The sequence below is a fragment of the Macaca thibetana genome, chromosome 2 (genome assembly GCF_024542745.1).
Source record: "Macaca thibetana thibetana isolate TM-01 chromosome 2, ASM2454274v1, whole genome shotgun sequence".
Lineage (NCBI taxonomy): Eukaryota > Metazoa > Chordata > Mammalia > Primates > Cercopithecidae > Macaca > Macaca thibetana.
Genome location: NC_065579.1, coordinates 47,040,174 through 47,052,934, shown reverse-complemented (window position 1 = coordinate 47,052,934; position 12,761 = coordinate 47,040,174).

Sequence of the window (12,761 nt, the reverse complement as noted above, 5' to 3'; positions counted from 1 at the left end):
ATCTTATGCCTATCCCATCTTTCTATTATGGAGTCAGATAACTTGTTTTCCACCAGAGTCTCAGTCATACCTGACTTAGATGATTTAGAAGGTGAGATTTGGAACTTTTTTTTTTTTTTTTTTTTTTTTTTTTGAGATGGAATCTCGCATGTCGCCCAGGCTGGAGTGCAATGGCAGGATCTCCGCTCACTGCAAGCTCCGCCTCCCGGGTTCACACCATTCCTGCCTCAGCCACCTGAGTAGCTGGGACTACAGGTGCCCGCCACCGCTCCCGACTAATTTTTTGTATTTTTAGTAGAGACAGGGTTTCACCGTGGTCTGGATCTCCTGACCTCGTGATCCGTAGGCCTCGGCCTGCCAAAGTGCTGGGATTACAGGCTGAGCCACCGCGCCCGGCCTGGACTTTTTTTATGTAGTTGTACGTGGATGAGATTTTGGATTAGAAGCTGAGGCTAGAATGGGTTAAGCTTTTGGATGGAGGTGAATGCATTTTGTACATTGCAAGAATATAATTTCATTGGACCAGAGAGTAAAAGGGTGTAGACTGAATAGTATCACTAAAAAAGTCATGTCCAGCTGGATTCTCAGAATGTGGTCTTATTTGGGAATCAGGTCTCTGCAGATATAATTAGTTGAGAGGAGTCATAATGGATTAGGTTGGGCCCTAAATCCAATACGAATGGTTTCCTTGTAAGAAGACAGAGATGCAGAGGAAGACAGAAAGAAGACTCTGTGAAGACAGACGAAAGGGCTGGAGTGATGCAACTACAAAGCAAGAAATGCCAGCGATTGCTGGCAACAGAAGCTAAAAAAGGTAAGGAATCCTTCAGAGGAAGCAAGGTCCTGCTGACACCTTCATTTCCAGCTTTTAGCCCTCAGAACTATGACAAAATAAATTGTTGTTGTTTAAAGCAGGGGTTCCCAATCCCCAGGCCAGGGACCTTGGAGTATTCTCATAGGAGCATGAACCCTATTGTGAACTGTGCATGTGAGGGATCTAGGTTGCGCAGGCCCCATCCCTTCCTACCCCATCCCGCTCCATGTAAAAACTGTCTTCCAAGAAACCAGTCCCTGAGGCCAAAAAGACTGGGAACTGTTGGTTCAAAGGGAATAAGAAAAATCTCTGTGAAAAGATATAAAAGTAGTTCTACTTTGGTGGCAAAAATGGAAATACTATATATCTGTGTGTGTGTGTGTATATTTATGTCTATACCCACATAAACACTGGAAAAGTAAATGATAAAGACAGGATAATGTTTTAGAGAGTTCATAAAAATGAGCTGGAGGAATAGGAATGGGAGTGATGTTTTTCTGAGTATTTTGATATTTGAACTCTATATTAAAAATTAAAAAATAATTAAATCTAAAGAATGAAAAAAAAAATTCTCAATTGGAGTTTAAATAGAAATAAGTGAATCCAATCATATATTGAAATGACTGGTGAACTAGGTAGAAAAAAATTCATACAGTTTTGGACATAATATCTGACTATATATCCAAAATAAATTACATGGCCAATTGAGAGAACTTAAATATGATTTGTATATAAGATAGTATTATGAAATGATTTGTAATTTTCCACATTTCCAAAAATTTCCCAAATTTCTATAAACACTTCCAAAAAATATTGTGTATTTTCGGAGAGTGGTAATGGTATGTGGTATTCTTTTTTTTTTTTTTTTTAGAGACAGTGTCTTGCTCCATTACCCAGGTTGGAGTGCAGTGGCATGTTCATAATTTACTGCAAATTCACACTCCAGGGTTCAAGAGGTCTTCCTGCTTTAGCTTTCCAAGTAGCTGGGACTACAGACACATGACAGTGTGCCCAGTTAATTTTATAAAATGTTTATAAAATTTTATAATTTATATTTTAAAATTTAAATTCTAAATTTTTGTTTTTAATTTAATTTTATTGTTTCCTCGGTAGAAATGGAGTTTGACTGTGTTGCCCAGGCTCATCTTGAACTAATTTTAATTCTTTTTTTCTTGGTAGAGGTGGGGTTTCACTGTGTTGCCTAGGCTTATCTTGAACTCCTGGCCTCAAGGGATCCTTCCGACTTGGCCTTCCAAAGCGCTGGGACTACAGGCGTGAGGCTGGCCTTGTTATTCTTAAGAGATGCATTTTATATTTTTTAGAGAAACATTGCCATAATGCCTACAACTTACTTTTAAATAGATTATATACATAGTTAACAATAACGTATACATGTACACGTAATTGTGTACTTGAAATTTACTAAGATAATAGATCTTAAGTATTCTCACCACACGCAAAAAGGTAACTATATGGTGTGATTAATATGTTAATTAATTTGATTGTGGTAATCATTTTAAAATGTACATGTGTGTCATATCATCATCACATTGTATACCTTAAGTACATACAATCTTTGTCAATCATACCTCAATTAAGCCAGAAAATATGCAATATAGGGAAAACACATAAAAATATATAATTTTTAACTTTTGAGCTTGACTTTGTTGCCAAATCATATCAGTCATTCCATGAAATACCCATATAATATAATGGTTAAGAACACAATTTCTAGAACTAGAAAATCTAGGTTTAATCCCAGCTTTAGCTTTATAATCTCAGGTAAGTTATTTAACCTCTGTGTGCCTCAGTTTCCTCAGCTGCAAAATTGTGATAGCAATAGTACCTAGCTCATATGAAGTTAAACACACACAAATAGAAAGAAGAAACTGTGTACATGTATATATAAATAATATTAGTATACATATATAATTAGCAAATATAAATAAAAGGCGTATGGCAATCACTGTATTCTTCTTTATGCATTCTATTGGCTTGAACATTTTCAAGATAGCTGGAGAAAAATTAATCAGCTAAATTTTATACCTTGGAATGTCACTGTTTAATCATGGAAAGTAACTGAATAATTTTGGAATGGGGTAGAGATAAAAAATTAAAGCCAGATATTTAGAGGAAAAAACAGTTTCTACTGGATATGGTTTGCAGCAGTTATTAAAAAAACAATCAAACCAATCCTTCTTTGTACCCCAAAGATCGGGCTGTTTGGCGTATTTATTATGCAGGAACCACCATCCCATAAAGTGGCTGCTTTTAAAATTTTTATTGACATTTCCTGTATTATATTCATCCCTGAAATCTTCACAGCAGCCAAGTCGATCTTTTCTTGTCAGCAGAGGAAAAAACAATTCAGTGTCATTAAACACTTTGAAACTGCCATTATAACTCATTCTCTGATGTACGCAATATACTGGAAATGAATTATCAAGGAGAAGATAAACAAAGAAAATTGAAGGGAAATCTTCCGACGCCGGAGGACTATCTTTTTACTTTTAGCCTGCTCTGCACTGTAACTCAGAAGTGGAGGTATGTGTGGGTGTGGGAGTGGGACTGATGCTTGCAGGCTGCCTTTCCCAGGTTCCAGTGACAGCTGGCTTGCAGCTGGTTTTGGTCAAAGGGAGACTAAAAAGGAAGTGAAGCGTAGAAGGGATGCAGAGAGAGGCCAGGGTCTTTATCTCCCTCCTCTGGTCGGGTGGGTTCTTCCACAGCACCAGAGTCTCTGGCTCCAGCCTCCCCCAGATAGGCCTTAGATGATTCCAGCTTCTACTGTGTAAGCATAGTTGGGTTCTGGTAACAACTTACCTTATACCCTGGAGCCTCGGGGCTTCTGTTGCCTCTTACTGCTGCCAGTTTCAGGGCTTCCTCCTCATCAACTGCTGGCATCTCATCTTTTCTATTTCCTGTTTAAATAATCCCTTTATAAATTCCTCATGTTTCAAATATGCAGAATTATTTTTTCCTGATTCAGGATGTGACTGGAAAATGTGAAGTAAAAAGAAAATGAACTTCAGAACAGTCATATATGAAGACACAGAAAATGAAGAGAGAATGGCAAATATTCTGATAGAATATTAACCAATATATATTATTCTCTTCTATAGAAACTTTAATCTACTATTTTTAACTTTTGAACTTGGTTTTGCTGCCACATCTCGTCAGTCATCTTATCACAACAGCAATATAGCATAACGATTAAGAACATAATTTCTGAAACTGTACAATCTAGGTTTAATCCTAGTTTTAGCTTCGTAACCATAGGTAAATTATTTAATGTCGGTGCCTTAGTTTCCTCATCTGCAAAATGAAGGTAGTGATAATACCTATGTTATATGGAGTTGAATTATGTAAAAAGGCAGCATTCAGTAAATGTTATTTAATGCATGTGTTTACTTACTTTATTTTATATAGTAAACTTATAAACAAACTGATATTGGCAATGCTGCCTTTCCCATATTATAATTTTTATGTCAGATCACAGCTTTCAAAGAACTTTTAGATACATGACTTCATTCCACTTAACAATTTAGTTGAAGTAAGTAAAATAGGCTTTATTATCCCAATACAGATAATAAAACTTAATCTGTAAGAGATCACTAGCAAGAGAGAGATAAGCAAAATTTAAAAAAGTCTGTTGATTCCTAGTTGAGAACTTTTCTGTGACATTATCAGTCACATTTTTGGGATACTACCATACTTACTTTTAACACATTCTCTTAACTTCACCTTGCCAAAATAATGTATAAAGAGTAAAAATAGTTGAGCGCCAATGATTAAATATAATCTCATAGGTAGCTTTATTACATTTAATATTTTCGTTTTTAAGAAAAAGTCATCACATATTTATAATATCAAGAAAACAAAAACAAATTGGAAGGAGCAACCAATGATAAAACTAACAAAGTAGTTAATATAGAATCAAGAGATGGGTACTCTACAATTTGAAAGCATGGAATTAACCCTGAGTTACAAGAATCTGTGGGGAAGGTAGACAACTTCAGAGATAACATACTGAAAAGACCTAGGAGAAAGAGAGACATGTAGGTGGGATATAATTCATAAGCTCTATTACCTCAGGTTCATTCAGTGTAATGAGTTATTTTATTCATCATTGTTTCCAAGGAAACAATAGTTAACTCATTTCATGGTTTAATATCTTGCAATCACATATACCATTTTATACATGACATGAACATAATGGTTCTTACTCTACAATTCATCTATGTGCTTAAAACTCCCACGTACAGTACACATTGAAAGCAGTTAAACAGTGAATTTAACCTGAATAATTACATAGTACTTTAGGTATTTTCTCACTATATTCAATGATCTAATGTTAAAAATAGACCACTACACCCACATTTATTCAATCGGGTAGCCAGAATATATTTATTTGCTTTCATTATTATATTAACATAAAATATGTCATTAATTCTTTAAAATGAATTTTGAATTATGAGTTATCAGTGCATGCCAGTCTTTTCAAATATTTTTCTTATACAACTGTCATGATAAAAACATAAACATAACATGCATATATGCAAGAAAAAGTAAAAACTTTGAAGATTTCCAAACTGTGCCTCATGAAAACAACATTTTTCTTCATATTTGTTACAAATGCAGCCAAATTTTTAAGTAAAAGTTTTCTAAACTTTTAAGACACAGAATATTTGAAACCTTGTAAAAGCTTACATTTATAATGTTCAGTAATTCATTCATATATTTGATATCTTGGACAGACACTATTCAATGAAAAGGAAAACATATTATCTAGAAATAATTACATCGTAAAATTGATTAGCATCAGGTAACAGAAAGATAGCATTAATGAGTTCAGTCTTGATAATGAGGACACATAGATTGCTAAGTAAAACTTAGAGGCACTCCAAACACAACATTGGCAGAAAAGAAGGGCTATCAGAGAAAATATAGCATAGTACAACATTACTGCAAAAATAGGAAAGAGATCATTTGCAAGATTTCAAGTAGCTGTTCAACTACTTTTAGATCGTTGTAGAAAAAGGAAACACTTAAGGACAGAAAACTGCACTTTGTGAGCATGCATAGACAAATCATGGAAATTTCCATAAATTATTAATAAGTATTCTGATGCAAAGAGTTGACAATTCTAGTGGATCTCAATTTAGGATGAGAATCCTGAGTCATAGTCATATAGAAAAGATTAGTAAAACTGAATTATCCAGTAAGCAAATATTTCCCTAGATCAGAACAGATGAAATTCTCAAACTCTACAAAGTAAGGATTTTTACAGTTTCTGAGAGGAGGTAACGGAAATATTTTTAGAGCTCTGGCTTTGTTGATACCTACATCTGTTTATATCTAGCTAGCTGGTTAGTTTTTTTGTGTGTGTGCTTTAAGTATATTTTAAATACCCTAAACAAAATATTAGCAAAGTGAATCTAACAAACATATGTAACATTTTGTTGAGAATATTCTTATAGAAAGAATAATACACCACGAACAAGTGGGATTTATTTCAGGGATGCAAGACTGGTTCAACATTCAAAAATCAATTAATGTTATCCATCACATTGACAAGCTAAAGAGGAAAAGTCATATATTAATAAATGAAGAAAAAGCAGTTGGAAAAATTCAACATTCAAGATTAAAAAAACAACAAATTAGGAGAGGACTTCCTCAACTTGTTAACGAACATCTACAAAATCCTATAGCTAACATCATGCATAATGGTGAGAAACACAGATCAGAGAAAAAGCAAGACTGTTCTCTGTCCCCATAGCTTTTCAACATTATATAGGAAATTAAAGCTAATGCAATGAAAAAGAAAAGAAAAGGTAGATAAATTGGAAAAGAAGAAATTAAACTGTCTTTGTTTTCAGGTGACATGTTTACCTATGGAGACTATCCAAATAAACTGACAAGAAAAAAAATCTGAAACTAATAAGCAATTATAGCAAGGTTTCAGAATAAATGGTTAATGTACAAAAGACAATTACTTTTTTATGCACCATCAATTAAAAATAAGACTTGAATTGTAAAATACAGTGTCACTCATATTAGCACCCAAAAATGAAATAGAAATAAATGAAGCAACATATGTACAAGATCTATATGAGAAAAACTATAAAAATCTGATAAAATATCTACAAAGAACTAAATAAATGAAGAGAGTCCATGTTCATGGAAAGAAAGACTAAATATTGTCAAGTTGTCAGTTCTTCCCAACTTGATCTGCAGACTCAACACAATCTCATTCAAAACCTCAGCAAATTATTTTATGGACACCAATAAACTGAATCTAAAGCTTATATGGTGAGGCAAAAGATGCAGAACAGCTAGCACAATACTATGAAAAGAGCAAATCAGAGTACTTACATTATCTAATTTCAAGCCTCACAATGAAGTCACAGTAAGCAAGAAAGTGTGATATTGGCAAAAGAATAGACAAATAGATCGATGGAACAGAAATAGGTACACATAAATGCAATTAACTGATTTTTGACAAAGAAGCAAAGCAAAACAAAGATAATTGCTTCAACAAATGGTTCTGGAACAAATGGATAGCCACACGCCAAATTTAAAAATAGAAGAAGAATTTAGGCACAGACGTTATACCCTTTACAAAAATTAATTCAAAATGGAAGCTGGACCTAAATGTAAAGTGCATATCTATAAAATTCCTAGAAGATAACAGAACAAGTAATCCAATTTGGGTATGCTGTTCACCTTTTAGATAAAACACCAAAGGAGTAACCCATGAAAAAATAATGGATAAGCTGAAATGTATTAAAATTAAAAACTTTGACTGTGAAAGACAATGTCAACAGAATGAGAAGAGAAGCCACCAACTAGGATAAAATATTTATAAAAGACGCATCTAAAAAAGGCCTGTTATTCAAAAGATACAAAGAACTCTTAAAGCTCATCAAAGAAGAGTTTTCATAAGCATATGAATAAAATGTTCAACATCACATGTTGTTAGGGAATTACAAATTGAAACAATGAGATACCACTCCATACCCATTAGAATGGCTAAAATCTCGAACACTGACAACATCAAGTTCTAGTGAGGATGTGAACCAACAGGATCTCTCATTCACTGCATTTGGGAATGCAAAATGGTGTAGCCACTTTGAAAGACATTTGGCAGTTTCCAAAACTAAACACACTCTTACCATATTATCCAGAAGTCACCCTCCTTTGTATTTACCTAAAGGAGTTAAAAATTAATTAACATACAAAAACTTGCACGAGAATGTTTTAACAGCTTTATTTATAATTGCCAAAACTGAGAAGTAACCAAGATGATCTACTTTAGGAATGGATAAATAAACTGAGGTAATCCAGAAAATTGAATATTATTCAGTACTAAAAAGAAATGTGCCATCAAAACATGAGAAGACATAGATAAAATTTAAATGCTTATTACTAAGTAAAATACACTTGTCTGAAAAGGCAACATACTGTATTATTCCAATTATATAACATTCTGGAAAAAGCAAAATTGCTGTGGTCACACTGCTTCTCTAGATTCCTCCTCTCTGGGCAGGACCTCTCTGAAGGAAAGGCAGCAGCCCCAGTCAGGGGCTTATAGATAAAACTCCCATCTCCCTGGGACAGAGCACCTGGGGGAAGGGGCGGCTGTGGGCACAGCTTCAGCAGACTTAAACTTTCCTGCCTGCCAGCTGTGAAGAGAGCAGATCTCCCAGCACAGAAGTCAAGCTGTGCTTCCTCAGGTGAGTCCCTGACCCCCATGCATTCTGACTGGGAGACACCTCCAAGCAGGGGTTGACAGACACCTCATACAGGAGAGCTCTGGCTGGCATCTGGTGGGTGCCCCTCTGGGGTGAAGCTTCCAGAAGAAGAAGCAGGCAGCAATCTTTGCTGTTCCACAACCTCTGCTTGTGATACCCAGGCAAACAGAGTCTGGAGTGGATCTCCAGCCAACTCCAGCAGACCTGCAGCAGAGGCCTTGTCTATTAGAAGGAAAACTAACAAACAGAAAGGAATAGCATCAACATCAACAGAAAGGAAGTTCACACAAAAACTCCATCTGAAGGTCACCAGCAGCAAAGACTAAAGGTAGATAAATCCACGAAGATGAGGAAAAAACAGCACAAAAAGACTGAAAATTCCAAAAACCAGAATGCTTCTTCTTCTCCAAAGGATCATACCTCCTCACCAGCAAGGGAATAAAACCGGATGGCGAATGAGTTTGACGAATTGACAGAATTAGGCTTCAGAAGGTGGGTAATAACAAACTCATCTGAGCTAAAGGAGCATATTCTAACCCAATTCAAGGAAGCTAAGAACCTTGAAAAAAAGGTTAAAGGAATTGTTAACTAGAATAACCAGTTTAGAGAAGAACATAAATGACCTGATGGAGCTGAAAAACACAGCATGAGAACTTCATAAAGCATACACAAGTATCAATAGCCAAATCAATCAAGCGGAAGAAAGGATATCAGAGACTGAAGATTGTGGGGAAAAGAAAGAGAGATCAGCCTGTTACTGTGTCTATATAGAAAGAAGTAGACATAAGACACTCAATTTTGTTCTGTATTTGAGATGCTGTTAATCTGTAACCCTACCCCCAACCTTGTCCTTACAAGAGACATGTGCTGTGGTGACTCAAGGTTTAACGGATTTGGGCTGTGCAGGGTGTGCTTTGTTAAACAAGTGCCTGAAGGCAGCTTGCTGGTTAAAAGTCATCACCATTCTCTTAATCTCAAGTACCCAGGGACACATACACTGCCGAAGGTCGCAGGGACCTCTGCCTAGGAAAGCTAGGTATTGTACAAGGTTTCTCCCCATGTGATACTCTGAAATATGGCCTCGTGGGAAGGGAAAGACCTAATTGTCCCCAGCCTGATGCCCTTGATGGGTCTGTGCTGAGGAGGATTAGTATAAGAGGAAAGAAGGCCTCTTGGCAGTTAAGATAGAGAAAAACCATCTGTCTCCTGCCCGTCCCTGGGCAATGGAAGATATCGGTGTAAAATCCGATTGTATGTTCTATTTCCTGAGAAAGGAGAAAACAGCCTTAGGGCTGAAGGTGGGACATGCTAGTGTGCTATAAAGCATGAAGACAAGATTAGAGAAAAAAGAATGAAAAGGAACAAACAAAGCCTCCAAGAAATTCGGAACTATGTGAAAAGACCAAACCTACATTTGATTGGTGTACCTGAAAGTGATGGGGAGAATGGAACCAAGTTGGAAAACATTCTCCATGATGTTATCCAGGAGGACTTCCTCAACCTAGCAAGACAGGCCAAAATTCAAATTTAGGAACTACAGAGAACACCACAAAGACACTCAAGAAGAGAAACCCCAAGACATATAATCTTCAGATTCACCAAGTTTCAAATGAAGGAAAAACTGTTAAGGGCAGCCAGAGAGAAAGGTCAAGTTACCCACAAAGGGAAGTCCATCAGACCAATAGCAGACCTTTCTGCAGAAACTCTACACACCAGAAGACAGTGGGGACCAATATTCAACATTCTTAAATGATATGAAATCCAGAATTTCATATCCGGCCAAACTAAGCTTCATAAGTGAAGGAGAAACAAAATCTTTTACAGACAAGGAAATGCTGAAAGATTTTGTCCTACCAGGCCTGCCTTAAAAGAGCTCCCGAAGGAAGCACTAAATATGGAAAGGAAAAGCAAAACCGCAAAAACATACCAAATTGTAAAGACCATCAACACTATGAAGACACTGCATCAACTAATGGACAAAATAACCAGCTAGTATCATAATGACTGGATCAGATTCACACATAACAATATTAACCTCAAATGTAAACAAGCTAAATGCTCCAATTAAAAGACACAGACTGTCAAATTGGATAGAGTCAAGACCCATCTGTGTGCCATATTCAGAAGACCCATCTCACGTGCAAAGCACATATTGGCTCAAAATAAAGGGATGGAGGAATATTTACCAAGCAAATTGAAAGTTAAAAAAAGCATGGGTTGCCATCCTAGTCTCTGATAAAAACAGACTTTAAACAAACAAAGATCAAAAAAGACAAAGAAGGGCATTACATTATGGTAAAAGGATCAATGCAACAAAAAGAACTAACTATTCTAAATATATATGCACCCAATACAAAGGCACCCGGATTCATAAAGGAAATTATTAGAGACCTACAAAGAGACTTAGACTCCCACTCAATAATACTGAGGGATTTAACACTCCACTGTGAATATTAGATCAATGAGACTGAACATTAAGAAGGATATTCAGGACTTGAACTCAGCTCTGGACGAAGCAAACCTAATAGACATCTACAGAACTCTCCACCTCAGATCAACAGAATATACATTCTTCTCAGAAACACATCACACTTATTGTAAAATCAACCACGTAATTGGAAGTAAAACACTCCTCAGCAAATGCAAAACAATGGAAATCATAACAAATAGTCTCTCAGACCACAGGGCAATCAAATTAAAACTCAGGATTAAGAAACTCACTCAAAACCACACAACTACATGGAAACTGAACAACCTGCTTCTGAATGACTACATGGTAAATAATGACATAAAGGCAGAAATAAATAAGTTCTTTGAAACCAATGAGAGCAAAGAAACGTGTACCAGAATCTCTGGGACACAGCTAAAACAGTGTTTACAGAGAAATTTATAGCACTAAATTCCCACAGGAGAAAGCAGGAAAGATCTAAAATCGACACACTAACATTACAATTAAAAGAGCTAGAGAAGCAAGAGCAAACAAATTCAAAAGCCATCAGAAGACAGGAAATAACTAAGATCAGAGCAGAACTGAAGGAGATAGAGATATGTAACACCCTTCAAAAAAATCAGTGACTCAAGGAGCTGGTTTTTTGAAAAGATTAACAAAATGGACCATTAGCCAGACTAATAAAGAAGAAAAGAGAGAAGAATCAAATACACACAACAAAAATGATAAAGAGGATATCACCACTGATCCCACAGAAATGCAAATTACTATCAGAGAATACTATAAAAGCCTCTATGCAAATAAACTAGAAAATCTAGAAGAAATGGATACATTCCTGGACACGCACACCCCAACTAAGTCTAAACTAGGAGGAATTCAAATCCCTGAATAGACTAATAACAAATTTTGAAATTGAGGCGGAAATTAATAGCCTACCAACCAAAAAAAAAGGCCAAGACCAGATGAATTCACAGCCGGATTCTACCAGAGGTACAAAGAGGAGCTGGTACCATTCCTTCTCAAACTATTCCAAATAATAGAAAAAGAGGAACTCCTTCCTAACTCATTTTATGAGGCCAGCATCATTCTGATACCAAAACCTGGCAGAGACACACAAAAAAAGAAAATTTCAGACCAATATACCCGATGAACATCAATGCAAAAATCCTCAATAAAATACTGGCAAACTGAATCCAGCAGGACATCAAAAAGCTCATCCACCACGAAGAAGTCGACTTCATAACTGAGATGCAAGGCTGGTTCAACACATGCAAATCAATAAACGTAATCCAATGCATAAACAGAACCTATGACAAAACCACATGATTATCTCAATAGATGCAGAAAAAGCTTTTGAAAAAATTCAACACCATTCATGCTAAAAACTCTCAATAAACTAAGTATTGATGGAATGTATCTCAAAATAATAAGAGCTATTTATGACAAACCCACAGACAATATCATACTGAATGGGCAAAAACTGAAAGTATTCCCTTTGAAAACCAGCACAGGACAAGGATGCCCCCTCTCACCACTCCTATTCAACATAGTATTGGAACTTCTGGCCAGGGCAATCAGGCAAAATAAACAAAGGGTATTTAAAAAGGAAGCAAGGAAGTCAAATTGTCTCTGTTTGCAGATGACATGATTGTATATTTAGAAAACCCCATTGTCTCAGCCAAAAATCTCCTTAAGCTGATAAGCAACTTCAGCAAAGTCTCAGGATACAAAATCAATGTGCAAAGAT